General features: G+C 44.4%; 1 protein-coding gene and 1 non-coding gene across 2 annotated transcripts in view; both read left to right on the top strand.

Annotated features, from left to right (window-relative positions):
* The window catches only part of LOC124718913 (angiotensin-converting enzyme-like), a 228,905-nt gene that overhangs the window by 24,023 nt on the left and 187,540 nt on the right, over positions 1-17,342 (top strand). The gene's annotated exons all lie outside the window — the stretch shown is intronic.
* Positions 3,872-3,944, top strand: Trnar-ucu. The gene has a single exon. It is a non-coding gene; the product is annotated as a tRNA-Arg (tRNA).

Below are 17,342 nucleotides of genomic sequence, written 5' to 3'. Positions count from 1 at the left end.
TAACTAAGGCGTTTGATTGTGTTAATCACAAATTATTGCTCCAGAAGTTGGACCATTACGGAATACGGGGAGTGGCTCAAAGTTGGTTCACCTCGCTCTGTTTCAAATAGCGCAGTTCATAGCCTAAGTTCATGGCTTTTAGAAAATAAACTAACGCTAAATCACAGTAACAGTTTTTACAGTTTCTAACACACAATTGAACAAAACCCGACATTTTAATTCCACAGAATGGACTTATAAATGAAACTGAACTGTTCAAATTTCTAGGTGTTCAGATAGCAAACTTTTGTGGAAGGCTTACGTTCAGGATCTTGTTCAGACTTAACGCTGCCATTTTTGATATTCGAACTCTATGTGAACTAAGTGATAGTTCGACACGGAAAGTAGTCTTCAGAGATTATTTACATTCACTTATGGCGTATGCTGTTAATTTTGGGTTAACTCTTCCCATTCTCTAAGGATATTTTTGGCTCAGAAACGGACGATTCGGGCAATAAGCCTAAGTGATGTAAGTTCGCGAACTTCTTGTCGACCCCTATTCATTAGTCTGGACATTCTAACATTGGCCTCTCTCTCTCTCTCTCTCTCTCTCTCTCTCTCTCTCTCTCTCTCTCTCTCTCTCTCTCTCATACATACCGGGTGATCAAAAAGTCAGTATAAATTTGATAACTTAATAAACCACGGAATAATGTAGATAGAGAGGTAAAAATTGACACACATGCTTGGAATGACATTGGGTTTTATTAGAACAAAAAAAACAAAGTTCACAAAATGTCAGACGGATGGCGCTGGACAGCAAAATTGATACCGTGACGGGTGAGAGGTACGCCGATATGTTACAGAATCGCATCATCCCCAACCTGGCTGATAAACACCTGCTGGAACGTACGATGTTTATGCAGGATGGCACTCCACCCCATATTGCTAGACGCGTGAAAGATCTCTTGCGCGCGTCGTATGGTGGTGATCGTGTGCTAAGCCGCCACTTTCGTCATGCTTGGCCTCCCAGGTCCCCAGACCTCAGTCCGTGCGATTATTGGCTTTGGGGTTACCTGAAGTCGCAAGTGTATCGTGATCGACCGACATCTCTAGAGATGCTGAAAGACAACATCCGACGCCAATGCCTCACCATAACTCCCGACATACTTTACAGTGCTGTTCACAACATTATTCCTCGACTACAGCTATTGGACATATGATGGTGGACATATTGAGCATTTCCTGTAAAGAACATCATCTTTGCTTTGTCTTACTTTGTTATGCTAATTATTGCTATTCTGATCAGATGAAGCGCCATCTGTCGGACACTTTTTGAACGCTTGTATTTTTTTCGGTTCTAATAAAACCCCATGCCGTTCCAAGTATGTGTGTAAATTTGTACCTCTCTATCTACATTATTCCGTGATTAATTTAGTTTTCAAATTTATACTGACTTTTTGATCACCCGGTATATTACTGTCGTCTCTTATTAACAATATTCATTAGAATTAGCGACTTTCACTCAGTTAATACTCGGCAGAAATCCATTCTACATCTGTATAGCACTTCGTTGACTCTTGCGCAGAAAAGTGTGCAGTATACTGCTGCATTCATTTTCAATTAGCTACCACAAGAATTCAAAAATCTTAGCAGTAATCCAAGCGCTTTCAAATCGAAACTGAAGAGTTTCCTTCTATTCTGTAGAGGAGTTCTTTGAAAAATTAACCTGATTCCTATGCTATACTGTTGATTGCGTTTACTTAAACTTATGGCTTGACCTTTTTGAGTTCATAACCATTTTATTTTTATCAGTTGTTACTTTTGTGTTGTAATTTCATGCACTGACACGTTCCATGACTTTGGAGATTTGCTCCTACGGAACTAGCCGTATAAAATAAAATAAGAAAATAACGAATGTTGCCTTCAAGTTCTCGAGCTTTTTATCTCCAACGTTTTACTTACGCCAGTAGAAATATTTGAAAATTCTAAACGTTTTACTTACGCCAGTAGAAATATTTGAAAATTCTAATGTAAACGTTCTTAAAATTTTTGAAAATTTAAATAAATTTTTAAGTAAATCTGGAGAATTACATCAGTGGACGTGTCAGGATTACTATTCCTTCTTGCTTTATTGTCGTACAGATGTTAACCTGAAGATGGTTCAAATGGCTATGAGCAGTGTGGGACTTAACATCTGAGGTCGTCAGTCCCCTAGACTTAGAATGACTTAAACCTAACTAACCTAAGGACATCACACACATCCATGCTCGACGCAGGATTCGAACCTGCGACCGTAGCAGCAGCGCGGTTCCGGACTGAAGCGCTAGAACCGCTCGGTTACCGCGGCCGGCGTTAACCTGAAGATGTGGCTCTTAGTGCCCTTAAGACTGTAGGATGTAAAGAAATTGACTAAATACAGCCGAAGCGGTTTATTAATATTAAAGATGATTGCTCATAGCTGTGACTGCCAGACAACAAAGTGATCCTATTAAGGATTCCGTTTTTACCTATTGAGGTACGCAACTGTATAATTATTAAATATGTATGGCGTACAGAAATGAGAAATACGGAAATTTAGCTTCGTGTATAGACGGTGTCGGCAGTGCTACCAGTCGTTGTGGACGCTACGAATGGAATATTTCTACTTTGATATTGGCTAGCCATAAACAGAATGCAATTATCGATATACCGTGTCCTTTGTACTTTTGCTCGTTCGTTCATAAGTGTACTGGGATGATTTTTGAAATCACTAAAAATTTCGGTTTGTTCTAGAATGTTCATTTCGTACACGATACAGGGTTTCGAGCTTATCTTTAATGTTCCGGTACGTATTTCTATTGCGTATGAGGTACACTTGTGTTATTCTTGTTACATTTCATGTGTTGTTTCATTCGAATCAGTGAGTTATGCGTCTACACTCCACGAATATGTTCCAGTGGCGAATGATTCGGTTGAAGACCCTTTGTTAGTAAGGCACTATGTGAGCTCGAATATTTCTACCTTCGTGGTTCTTTGGCGAGACGTACGTAATAGGAAATAATATACCGGTTGGCTCTTCTAGGAGTGTGCGCTGTCTGACCGCGCCGTGCTGCTGTACGCCTCTCTTGCAGCGTCTGCCGCTGCAGGTGGTTGAGCACCTCCCTGACTATTTCGCACTTACTGGATGAATCTCTGACGAGACCTGCTGTTCCTATAGTTACTCTCGCAATAACGTCGTGTAACAGTTCTGGAATTCGCTTTGTTTTCAGCCACAAATGTTGTTAACAGTCACTTGGACTAAAAGTGACACTGCCGCGCGGGATTAGCCGAGCGGTCCAGGGCGCTGCAGTCACGGACTGTGCGGCTGGTCCCTGCGGAGGTTCGAGTCCTCCCTCGGGCGTGTGTGTGTGTGTGTGTGTGTGTGTGTGTGTGTGTGTGTTTGTCCTTACGATAATTTTGGTTAAGTAGTGTCTAAGCTTAGGAACTGATGACCTTAGCAGTTAAGTCCCACAAGATTTCACACATATTTGAACATTTTGAACATTAAATGTGACACTGTAATTTCTTTTCAAAATTTATGTACAATTTTCTGCTGTGACCTTTGCGTGGTATTCGTACTCCTCGCTTTCTTAACATTAGGTGAGCTTTGGATGGGATGCAGAGGAAGATTGTGTGACAAAGTACGGAAGGAGGCGTTGTGAGACGGCTGCAGTCTTTCTTTCCCTCCGCCCCAGCCTAGGAGCCGGGGGTGGTTCCGGCACGTGCGCAGACCGAGCTCGCGGTGGAAACAGCGCCTCCGTGGAAGAGCGGCGTGCGTCACTCTGGTGACGTCACGAGGGAGGCTCAGCAGTCCGGAGCGGTACCGCCGGCTCGGTGGTGGGGCGCGTTCTGCCAGAGGTGAATGCTGCGCCGTGTCCCTTTGGCGCAGCGGATAGCGCGTTGGACTTCTAATCCAAAGGTCGCGGGTTCGATCCCCGCAAGGGATGAAACATTTTTAATACAGATGCGGGAAAGCCGCATTGTAGCTTCAGACGGAACTATCTGCGCCGTGACAGCGTCTCACACGCTGGGATCAATGGCTTCTTCAGAAGATAATTTGGAAGCAAACCATGCATAACGCAGCGTTTGTTTAAATATCGGCGTTGAGCATTGGTAGTATCGAGTGTATTTTAATAGTGTCTTCACGAGAAGCAATTTCTCGTTCTTTTTCGATTAAATACGAACAATTTTGAAGACATGGGAAGGATACATTACCAGTATCACTTTACGCGTTTGATAGTTCACTAGTCGATAGTCATGAATATTATATTATTTGAAATAATAAAAATTTGTAGACTGCCAAATAACATTGTAAATTTCACAAAAGTTCATCCGATTACACGTATTTTTCCCATTACGTCAATTGTAATATAAATAGTAAAGAAACTGACTGTGTTAGAAATAAAAAAAAAACTGACGAGCGGGATTCGACCCAGCGATTATGGGGCTTGAATGCTAACCACTTGGCTGCCGCCGCTTCATGGTAAAAATGACCACGCACAGGTGTACATACTTGACGACCGAAATTATCTTGCGATTTTCTCAGTAACGCTAGAGAAGTACGCGCTACTGCTTACACATTTTGTTGTCCTCGTGGAGTACTAAGAGTGTACGAAGTTTGCAGTAAATCCGCGTTCCAAACGTCGCGGCCTCCCCTTGTCAGTGACCCCCCACGCGTGCAACCGTCTGAGGGTGCGTATTGTAAACAGTCCAAGTGTTGATGATGACCTTCAGTATTGTGAGTACACACTGAACGTGTGGGGTCAAGAACTGACGGCGTGACAGTATCCTCCACTCAGTTGTAGACAGTGCTTCAGGAACCACCTACACGGCTTTACTGACCACTGTCCCTGTTTTCAATTTGTCTTTGTGCACATCACACCACAGATTCAGCTTTTCAGCTAGTCTTTTAACACAAAACAGTTGTAATAGGGGTGCGCTTGGGTAGTCGTATATACTGTTGTAGGATGGTCAACGGAGGATCTGTTCTCATACTGCTTACCTTATTAGTTTGAAAATATGATATAGGTCGGTGAATTACACAGCAGTTTGGTGGAACGCTTACACTTCCAAAAATAAGTCATATGTATGCAATGACTAGTAAGAGGTCTCGCAAATATGTCAATTGCATCGAATTATCCCAAAACATAGAAATATGTTTGAAGTTAATTGCAGCACCTGAAAGTATTCCTGCCAGGCATATATAATTCCTCCACAGGTTTCCACTCATTTTTACTAAACGTGTTTGTTGCTGTTACTGAACTTAACTTGAAGCATTTCAATCATCTGCTTTTCGCCAGAAATCTCCAAGTTACTCCTTTCTTCTCTATTTTATTGCGTATCAGCATTAATAATTTGTGGTACAATGCAGGAGTGACACGAAAATATTTTATCAAATCTTTCGAGAACATGATTCCGATGTCGGGCAGCAAATTATCGTGCGACAAGTCGTTCCTCGTTTACAGTCACATTCTGATCAGGTTCCTCCTTTCCGTTGTTTTCGGCTGGTGCGGCTAACAAATTGCGCAAGACGCTCTCTTTTGGGTGCTCGACATCTTAACCTCGTAAAATGATGTTGTCGACCGACAATATTGACAGTAATATTGATGTTACAACAAACTAGTTTTGTCCACAAATACTGAACGTGTGCACCCCTATTTAGCTGTCCCAGTCGTCTCGAAATGCATACCATGCTTGTCACTCATTTGTTGCCAAAATTCAATTCGTTTTGGACAGAAAGCTTCCGTTTCTTCACCTGTTTCTTGCTCCATGTTGATGTGTTGCGTTTCGTTCGTATTTAAAACCAGGCTTTTCAGTAACGTCTACCTCTATATGTACGTGCGTACTGGGCTAGCCACTGTACAGTGCATAGCCGAGGGCACTTTGTACCGATACTTAACTGTCTCTCTATCCTTGCGCAAGACGGCTGCAGGATCGTTCTGCAGTCTCTGGCAAGTGCTGCTTCTCTAAACCACTTCAGTAGCATTTCATGAAAATATCACTTCCCTTCCCTGCCAACCCGACTGAGCATTTTGCTAACACCGTCGCACTGATGGTACTTGACGCTAAAGAATCCCGCAGCGCGCATCTGAATTCCTTCCGTGTCTTTCTTCATCCTAACCTGGTGGGGCATGTAGTGCGCAGTCTTTGTCAATGTGAGCAAGGAACAGTCACACCGTGATTGAGAGTTTTTATTTTTTTAAAATTTATTGCCAAATTATAGACCTGTTACCTGATGTTTAAAACATCTTACAATTTTCGTTTTCTATCTTTTTACAGTTTTCTTTTCTGTTGTTTTTATCTACAGAATTTACAAATAATGAATGAACTGGAAGTACACTTTAAAGTGTAGATCCTTCTCACAGCGGTCAGGTGCGTCAGTTGAGAGGTCGCATACACCAGCTCTGGCAGGACCGAGCCTTGCGGACAAACCACTGTCTGGTTGGTGTTCAGGTCTACCTACAACTTGGCAACAGCTCCGTCTTGCTCTTTTTCGTAATGCGTACACGCAAATAGGCGGACCGTCAGAGCGAATACTCGCGTTCCCCGACTGGACGACACTGCGCGGCGGGGTTTCCACACTTTCGTCCGTCGTTCCCCGGGTATACACTGAGGTGACCAGAGTCATGGGATAGCGTTGTACCAGTATACAGCAGACGGTAGTATCGCGTACACAGGGTATGAAAGGGCAGTCCATTGGCGGAAGCCGTCATTTGTAGTCAGGTGGTTCGTGTGAAAAGGCATGCTACGTGATCATGGCCGCAGGACGAGAATTAAGACTTCGGCGCGGAACGGTAGATGCAGCTAGACGCATGTGACACTTCCATTTCGGAAATGGTTAGAGGACTCAGTGTTTCTAGACACAGTGTTCAGCAGTGTCAGGCACTACCTCTCAGCACGGACAGCGCAAAGATCGGCGGCCTTCATTGGCGACCGAGAGCAGCGGTGTTCGCGCAGAGTTGTAAGTGCTAACAGACAAGAAACACGGAGTGAAATTAACCCAGAAATCAATGTGGGGCGTAAGACGAACGTCTGCGTTAGGACAGCGCGGCGAAATTTTGCGTTAATAGGCTACGGCAGCAGACCAGAGACGCGAGTGCCTCTGCTAACAGCGCAACATCGCCTGCAGCGCCAGTCCTGGACTTTTGACCGTATCGGTTAGACCCTAGACGGCTGGAAAACCGTGGCCTGGTCAGGTGGCTCCCCATTTCAGTCGGTAAGAGCTGATGGTAGGGTTCGAGTGTGGCGCGGACCCCACGAAGGCATGTACCCAAGTTGTCAGCGAGACACTGAGCAAGCTGGTCATAGCTCCATAACGGTATAGACTGTGTTTACGTGGAACTGAACCGATATTTGACTGGAAATTATTAGTCTACTCGGAGCCTCCGCCACCGCCACTCATCGTATGTACTCTGCTCTGATTCACTCAGTGCTCTTCAGAGCCTTGGAGCTCCATATCCGGTCCATCCCTTGGTGCAACGGATCCAGCAGTCCCTCCATTCTTTTGCTGATGATGGCTCTCCTGTCAGCTTTCTGTGGGTTCCCGGCCATGTAGGAGTGCCTGGGAATGAGGCTGCTGATGCTGCAGCCAAGGCTGCAGTCCTCCTGCCTCGGCCAGCCTCCCATTGTGTCCCGTCATCGGACATTAGTGGGGTTGTTTGTAAGAGGCTTGTGTCGTTGTGGTGGGATACTTGGTCATCATTTCAAGGAAACAAGCTCCGGGCAGTAAAACCGCTCCCAACTGCTTGGACAACATCCTCCCGACCATCTCGGCGCGAGGAGGTCCTTCTGACCAGGTTGCGGATTGGGCATTGCCGGTTTAGCCACCGCTACCTGCTCTCCGGTGACCCAGCCCTGCAGTGCCCTTGTGGTCAGGCATTAACAGTGCGCCATGTTTTATTGTCGTGTCCCCGTTTTAGTCAATCTCGTGTTGTCCTGTCTCTGCCATCTACTTTACAAGATATTTTAGCTGATGACGCTCGAGCAGCTGCTCGTGTTCTTCGTTTTATTACTTTGACTGGCTTGCCCAAAGACATCTCTTTCACTTATTTTATCTGCATCTTTGTAGGAACTTTCTGGTGACCCCCCCCTTGAGTTTTACTAGATTCTATGTGCTCTAACAATTGTGACTGGGCGCTAATGACCTCAGTAGTTGAGCGCCCTTAAACCCCAACCAAAAAAAAGAAAAAAAAAATACTCGGAGCCTTTCATGGAGTTCATGTTCCCAAACAACGATGGAATATTTGTGGATTAAAGTACGCCATGCGAGTGGGTACAATTGTTCTCGATTTGTTTGAAGAACATTCCGGACGGTTCGAGCGAATGATTTGGCCACCCATATCGCCCGACATGAACCCCATCCAACATTCATCGGACGCAATCGAGAAGTCCGTCAGTGCACAAAAGCCTGCACCGCAAATATGGACGGCTACGGACGCACCGTGGTTCATTATTTCTGCACCAACCACTTGTTGAGCCCCTACCACGCCGAGTTGCTGCACCACGCGGGGTTATCTGTTTCGTTTTCCCTCTACATTTGGAAGACACAGCTACAGTAAATCGTATGTCTTTGACTAAGAGCTGATTTTTGTTTTCTTTTAGTGACACTTATGGAGTCTCGTTAAGTGGTAGTACAACAGTTCAATGACAGTTCAACATCTGACAGTGACTGCTACGAAACTGAAATGGAGGCGGCCAGCGCACATACTGAGACGAAGGGAAGAAATGGGAGTTGGAAAGCTGGAGTGAGGCTACTCTAGAGTTTGGTTCCTCGTTGTAGTGCGGACTTTTGGGACACAAACAGAATGACTCCTATCGTCGCCCTCCCTCATACGGCAAGCAGCATGGATTGCGGAAACGTCGCTCACTTATAACCCAATTCAGTCTTTTCTCTGATGAAATACTGAAGTCCGTGGGCCAAGGCAGGCAGGCAATTGCTGTAGTTTCCGACTTCCGAAAAGCACTTGACTCGGTACCACACACAAGTAGTCTGCCGTTGGAAGTACAGTCATACAGAGCACCGAATGAAATTAGAGACTGTACTATTTGTTGGTGGAGAGGACGCGGAACGTCGTCTTGGACGGGCAGTCAGCGACCGATGCAGATGTGGATTCCGGCGTGTGCCACAAAAGTGAGTTGGTACGCTTGATGCTCATTCCGTACGTTAATGATCTACCAGACATATTAACAGTAACCACAGACAAAGAGATCGGTGGACGCGTGACTGGAATCTAAAGACAAAAGAACCGCCACAACAGTGGCGCCACAGCATCCCGGCAACCGGACACAGTGCACGGCACTAAATCGGATGCGCCCTTGGCATGGCGAGTGCGCAGATTCGTTATGTAAAGGCGGCAAAGTGACGTCTCCAGAGTATGACCGTCGCGCACCGACGCAACCCCACCAACCAGCATCTTCGCAGCGGATGTTCTTCGCGGTCTGATAAGGGGGACTGGACTGACTCGCTGGAGGCATCTGCATAGCCGCTAGAATGGACTGAACACCTCGAGTTTGACATAATAACTTCTTTTATGTCAGTATTGCTTATGGAAATTGTTAATTCTTTTATTCTTTTGTGAAGTTTCTGCCTCTTGTATGTCTACCCGTGTTTTATGTAATCCCGAATGAAGTAATTCATACAGGTTTACAATATCAGTAGATATTTTTAAGCGATTAGGGATTTCTTCACTACCGATCGCAGTAAATACGTATTTGAATTGTACAAAATATTAATGAACACGTGGACTACTGATTCATTAAGCATACGCACATATCTTCAGAATCAAAATATTTCTTGCAGAAAATACATGTCTTGAAATAAGAGTATTTATTTTTCAGTTAGGTTTTAGGTACATTACACATTACGGATATATTACTTTAATTTGTTATTTAAAAAAGGAATCAAAGCATAATCTGTGAGATAGTTGTAAGACTAAATTTTTGGTGTAAAATTGGTTCATACTTGCAAAAATCGTAACCGATATCCTGGAACCTAATTCTTTGAATGCCACTGGTGACGTATTCATTCGTTGCATTCCGTTAACGCCCAGTGATTGAAATATGCCTCCGATTTAAATTGACTGCAGTTCCCCACATGGCTTGCATCTGCTTTCAGTATCAACGAGACTGAAGGCCAACCGCTTTATGTGGCAGATATTAAACATCTCCGGCAACGCCGAACATTGCAGTTAATAAATAATAAATATAAAAAAACTGCACAGGCATCTTGATAAGATTTTGAGATGGTACAAAAGATGGCAACTTGCTTTAAATCTTTAGGAAAGTAAAATTCTGCACTTCACAAAACGTGAAAATGTGATGTCTTGTGGCTAAACTACACTGTAATCAATCAGCTCTAGGAATAACTGCATGTAACAATTTCTGAGGACATGAAATGGATAGACCACATCGGCTAAATAATAAGCGACGTCTACGGCAGACTTTGGCTCGTTATTAAGATACAGGAAAAACGCAGAATAGGAACGGGATTATGAAAAGTATTCGCAAATTGTGAATAAGATTGTACAACGGCTGTACAACTTACTAGTAATGCATGAATATTTGTGTCAGCCCAGAAGTCGAACCAGGATTTCCCGCTTTGCGCGAGCAGTCGCCCTAACCGCCTAGGCCATCCGAGGACACGTGCAGTACCCACCCAAACTCCCATATGTCCCGGTGTCTGCGTCCCATAGTGCTCGCCTACAAATCGTGTGATTCACGCTCAGTGAGAGACATTGTTTTGCCCGTCACATCGCCTTGCTTCGGCACGAGGGATGGCAGGGCAGTGTCTGTATTATAAAGTGTCTGCACAGTTCGATGTTCCTTTTGACATGGAAGACGATGTCTCTCCCTCTGTGGGAAATCCAGGTTCGAGTGTCAGTCCAACACAAATCTTCATATGTTACTGGTAAATGGTACTGTCGTTGTACGATCGTACTCGGAGTTTTCGAATGCATTTCCTAATTTAATGCGGTTTTCAGTCGCCAGTAGTGTCTGTTCTTTCCGGCATGCATGCATTGCCTGGAACTACGTGGACACTGTACAATGCAGACGCTGCCCTACTGTAGAGTCCACGCAGGATACGACGCGCAGTGACCAGTTTCTGTCCAAAGCGCTGGCCGAGTTCATTCGTTTGTTCAGAAGGGGGAGGGGGTCCGGCAAGTGTTTTCTACCTGTTGGCTGGTCAGCGATGACAGAATCGAGGTGCACCCCCTTCTGTCTATCTCAAACTATTTTAGAGAAACGGTTCACTAAAAAGTCATTTTTGGTTTTCTTCTAGCTTTATATGTCAGTTCAAGATGATATGCTCATCATTTCGTTAATGGTCATAGTTACATGGAAGTAAGACACTGCGCGAAATTCGGAAAATTTCGCAATGAAAAATAGAGGTTGCTATGAGTTTGCGTTTGGTGTATTTTGCATAATACAGGGTGATTCAAAAAGAATACCACAACTTTAGGAATTTAAAACACTGCAACGACAAAAGGCAGAGCTAAGCACTGTGTGTCGGCGAATTAAGGGAGCTATAAAGTTTCATTTAGTATGAACGTGACTCGCCTAAGGTGAACGTTTTCTGTGCCATTTCAGCCAATAAAGTTTTTGGTCCCTTTTTCTTCGAAGGTGCTACTGTAACTGGACTACAGTATCTGGAGATGTTAGAGAATTGGCTGTTCCCTCAGCTCGAACAAGAAGCACAACAATTCATATTTCAGCAGGATGGAGAGTCCTACATTGGCACTTATCTGTCCGTAACTACCTGAACGTCAACTACCCGAGGCGATGGATCGGCCGCCAGGCAGCCGTGACAGAGCACTTCATCACTGGCCTCCAAGAAGCCCTGATCTTACCCCCTGCGATTTTTTCTTATGGGGGTATGTTAAGGATATGGTGTTTCGGCCACCTCTCCCAGCCACCATTGATGATTTGAAACGAGAAATAACAGCAGCTATCCAAACTGTTACGCCTGATATGCTACAGAGAGTGTGGAACGAGTTGGAGTATCGGGTTGATATTGCTCGTGTGTCTGGAGGGGGCCATATTGAACATCTCTGAACTTGTTTCTGAGTGAAAAAAAAACCTTTTTAAATACTCTTTGTAATGATGTATAACAGAAGGTTATACTATGTTTCTTTCATTAAATACACATTTTTAAAGTTGTGGTATTCTTTTTGAATCACCCTGTATGTTGTTGCAAATGAAATTTAGCTAACATATTGAATTTTGCTTTAGACTTGGCTAGAGATAACGACCTGTCACCAATCTCGAGGAAATTGATGTGACGTAGCGCACTCATTTGCGATCGCTCCGCGGGAACGATAGAGCCAGAGTGAAATATCCACAACATTCCTCTAATTTCAGAAGCGATATGAGATTTTGGCAAACGATAGCACGCAAAGAGGACAGTATTTTACTGTATAGTTATTATGTAAAACTTCATTATCTACTGTGTTAAACCAATGAGTACAGAATTTTTCGGTGAAAAATGTAATTTATAAGGGCCATCGATAGGTGCTCACACGACAAATGCTATGCGTTTTGAAACAACGTATGTGAAGACATTACACTTTTTTCTTGTACTGAGGATGTGTTTTTTCATAAATTACTGACTTTACTTTTCCTCAGTTCTTCGCGCTTAATGAACTTCATAAACCACTGTTTCAGAATTACCTCGCAGTTGTCTGCACAACGTGTTTGTGAGGTGAGCCTGTATAAACTCCACTGAGTTTTGGCAAAAGAAGCAAATTTTAGATAAATTATAGAGTTGAGCAATCAGACGTCCTTTTTAGATTTTATTATGCAAATCCAGTTTTCGGCTATTAGCTAGCTATTCTCAATCCGCTATTTTTTATTCTCAGTGTGTGTAAGTCCCTGTTGTTTGGGCTCAGTCACAGTTCTTTGAATACTCAAAGAACATTCGAAGAACTGTGACTGACTCCCAAATAACAGGGACTTGCATGCATTGAGAATAAAAAATAGCAGATTGAGAATAGCTAGTTACTTGCCGAAATCTGGATTTGCATAATAAAATCTAATAAGGGCAACTGATTGCTGCACTCTATAAGTCACATACAGTCGCTGAGTGCATCCACTTTGCCGGCCGGAGTGGCCGAGCGGTTCTAGGCGCTCCAGTCTGGAACCGCGTGACCGCTACGGTCGCAGGTTCGAATCCTGCCTCGGGCATGGATGTGTGTGACGTCCTTAGGTTAGTCAGGTTTAAGTAGTTCTAAGTCTAGGGGACTGATGACCTCAGATGTTAAGTCCCGTAGTGCTTAGACCCATTTGAACCAACCAGCCCTTGTCAGAGTAAGGATACAGATAAAAAATGACCTACAGGATGACATATTGCGAGACAGATTTATGTCACAGAGAAAGTGGTAGGGCAAAAGTGGGTGTGAAAACCCGAAGGTCGTAACGTATGCTGAAGTCTGGAATCTAGCGCTGGCTGACAAGTGGCTTTCGGTGATGAGGGGATCGAGGCCGCCTCTGAAGCCAGCAGATTCGTCTCCGCCATGACGACGACGCAACAGTGTCGAAACGAACGTATTTTCCTCATTGTTCTCATTTCCGTGGCATACTTGCTTAGCGGAGGTCGAGGGTACGGATCTCCATGACCAGATTAAGTGGTGGAACAGTTACGGTAGGTGTTCCATTCAGCCACGCAAGTCCTAATGACCACCTGAAGCATAAAGGAGAGCTTGAAGTCCACATATCCTGATCCCCAATAATCTTTTATTCACAACCGATTTCTATCTTGAGATAATTTTCTGGCATCTGAAAGTTATTCATAAGAGCTTACACGACAATATTAAAACTGTAGCTTCAGATAAGATAAAAGTCAGTCTGCGTCCTTTGTTCATCTTGGTCTACATTTTGCAGTCTTAATACGTGGAGGAAGACGTCAGTAAATACACTGCTTAAGGGAAGGGACGGGACCCGCTTTCGGAAGACAGTTGCTTTCGTCAGTGACAGGCTTGAGTCGTTCACGCTGCGATGAACCGACAGCTAGTGCGACGTTGAGACCAGTGGCCCATCTGCATGGAAAAGCGCGCGGTTCATTCCTGTATGCTGATGTTACTGGCCGCCCAGGTCCCCCCTAGGGAAGGGGCGGTAGTCATATTAGGGCTTAACGTCCCTCTGAAGGCCGAGGAAGACAGGGAAGGTTGCAGCGCCTGGTGTTTGAAACGAGCACAGAATGCAGACCGAGGGTGAACCAAAGAAAGCAGTAACTATTTAGGGACAGGTGAGGTGAGTTAAGGGACAAACTTGCCGAAACAGCACGACATGCTGGACGAAATGAAAGGATTCTGCTACGTTGGAAGGGAAATAACTCGTGACAGAAGAAGCAAGGAAGATGTGGGACTGAATTTTCTCATGTTGAGAAATCTGAAGGATCGATCAGTTTTACTTGGAGAAAGCTTTCTAAAACCGAGGTCGCACGAATATTTCTTTATTTTCATCAACCGGTTTTTACAGACTTTCCTCTCATCTTCAGGTATTCAAAATTTTTGCTAAAAACCTATTCGTCGCGAGTTCGAACCTCCTGCTAGGATGCTACGTTACTGGATAAAACGTACCACATTATATATAGGTTTTCGAGATATGAAGCATTTACAATCAAAAAGCACGTTGTGCACATGGTCATGTCCGTACACGTAGCTCTCACAGCTGATAGTTACGTCATAAAAATAACGATATACAATTAAATGTATATTAGCACATCTATTTACATTAGCTAGCTCGACGTGTTCCATTCATTGATGATCCACGTTAGGCGGCGTATTTGCCGCAACTGGAAGTCTTAGCAACCTGTCATGAGCTTCCAACTCAAAATGAACACGTTCCGCACCAAAAATCTTGGAGACCTGAAGATGGAAACTGTCTCTCGAAACCGGTTCTTGAAAATAAATAAATACTTACGCGATCTTAGCTTTACAAGTTTTCTTTTCCGAGGATAGAAGAAGCAGAGTAGTGCAAGCATTCCTGCCCAAAGGTACTCTACTGTTACACATCGTGATCAAAAGTATCCGGATACCTGGCTGAAAATGACCTAAAAGTTCGTGGCGCCCTCCATCGGTAATGATGGAATGCAGTATGGTGTTGGCCCATCCTTAACGTTGATGACAGCTTCCACTTTCGCAGGCATACGTCCAATCAGGTTCTGGAGGCTTTCTTGGGGAATGGCAGACCATTCTTCACCGAGTGCTGCACTGAGGAGAGGTATCGATATCTGTCGGTGAGGCTTGGCACAATTCGGCGTACCAAAACATTCCAAAGGTGTTCTGTAGGATTCAGGTCAGGACTCTGTGCAGGCCAGTCCATTACAGGGACGTTATTGTCGTGTAACCACTCCGCCACAGGCCGTGCATTATGAACAGGTGCTCGTTAGTGCTGAAAGATGCAGTCGCCATCCCCGAATTGGTCTTCAACAATGGGAAGCAAGAAGGTGCTTAAATCATCAATGTAGGCCTGTGCTGTGATAGTGCCACGCAAAACAATAAGGGGTGCAAGCCCCCTCCATGAGAAACACGACCATACTATAACACCACCACCTCCGAATTTTACTGTTGGCACTACACAAGCCGGCAGATGAGGTTCACCGGGCATTCGCCGTACCCACACCCTGCCATCGGATCGCCACGTTGTGTACCGTGATTCGTCACTCCACACACCGTTTCTCCACTGCTCAATCGTCCAATGTTTACGCTCCTTACACCAAGCGAGGCGTCGTTTGGCATTTACCGGTGCGATGTGTGGATTAGGAGCAGCTGCTGGACCATGAAATCGAAGTTTTCTCACCTCCTGCCTGTCATAGTACTTGCAGTGGATCCTGATGCAGTCTGGAATTCCTGTGTGATGGTCTGGATAGATGTCTGTCTGTTACACATTACGACCCTCTTCAACTGTCGGCCTGTACATTTTTGTGCTGTACGTGGCCCTTCACGTTTCCACTTCACTATCACATCGTAAACATTGGACATAGGGATGTTTAGGAATGTGGAAATCTCGCGTACAGACGTATGACACAAGTAATACCCAATCACCTGACGACGTTCGAAGTCCATGAGTTCCGCGGAGCGCCCCATTCTGCTCTCTCATGATGTCTAATGACTACTGAGGTCGCTGATGTGGAGTACCTGGCAGTAGGTGGCAGCACATTGCACCTAATATGGAAAACGTATGTTTTTGGGGCTGTCCGGATACTTTTAATCACGTAGTGTTTTTACAGATTGCGACAGTTTCGAGTACACAACGCAGAAAAGGGCAGTGTATTGTCGGAGGTGTCATTTGTACTCGGGTAATTTGAAAAAGTTTCCTTCGTCATTAGCGCCGCACGACGGCATTTAAAAGACTTTGAATGCAGAATGGTAGTTGGAGCTAGACGTATGGGACACTCAATTTAGGAAGTTGTTAGGGAATTCAGTATTCAGAGATGCACAGTGTCAAGAGTGAGTCGTGATCGGGTAGCCTAACGGTAAGGCGACCGCTCACAATATCCAGCAAATCATGGTTCGAGTCCCGGTCCGGTACAAATTTTCGTTGTCATTCCTTTATATACATGATGGTTATCCGTATTCGCAACTGCGACTACATTTCATGATGAATGATTCTTCAGGTATTAGGCAAGAAGAGGATTACTGGCCAAGAGAAGTCTACTAGTATCAAACTTAGGCCTTAATTTTAGAAAAAAAATTCTGAGAATGTAGTTTGGAGCACCGCACTGTATGGTAGAGAAACATGGACTGTGGGAAAACAGGAATAGAAGAAAGGGAAGCATTTGGGATCTTCAACAGAATAGTGTTCAAAAGTAGCCAAAGTGGACTGGATCCAAACTTCCATATTTCGTCGCCCATGTGTCTGCAACCTGTATTCGTATATCCATTATGTATATTGCCGAACGCATGAGACGTTTCACTTGAAACTCGCTTGCCCAGTGTCGGCGGACACTTGCAGTGGCTGTGTTGCTTCGAAGTACAATGCAAAGTTCCTTCGGGCATGGATGTATGTCCATCGTTTTGTCCAGTGTATCAACAGAATAATATCCGGTTCGAACTTCTCCTTTTTCTGTGCGTCAATTCTCATGATGTACAATACTCAAAAGTATTACTGCCTTGTTCTTATTACGCACGTATGATACTAGGGTCAGATTTTTATTAAATGCCAAGGTAGATGAAACTGTCGTTTCAGTTGCACTGTTTGCAATTCAGGTGGAATTTAGGGCTTGTTTTTCCTAAGAGAACCAGTCGAAGTCAGCCCACGTTTCAAGCGCTCTTGTGCAAGAACAACACTGATGAAAAAAAAGTTGCCCTTTATAGTACTATATCCAGTCGCTCAAGGAGATGTAAGTT

This window comes from Schistocerca piceifrons, chromosome 10 (genome assembly GCF_021461385.2).
Source record: "Schistocerca piceifrons isolate TAMUIC-IGC-003096 chromosome 10, iqSchPice1.1, whole genome shotgun sequence".
NCBI lineage: Eukaryota > Metazoa > Arthropoda > Insecta > Orthoptera > Acrididae > Schistocerca > Schistocerca piceifrons.
The sequence above is the reverse complement of the archived record's forward strand: the minus strand, read 5'-3'. Positions and strand labels throughout refer to the sequence as shown.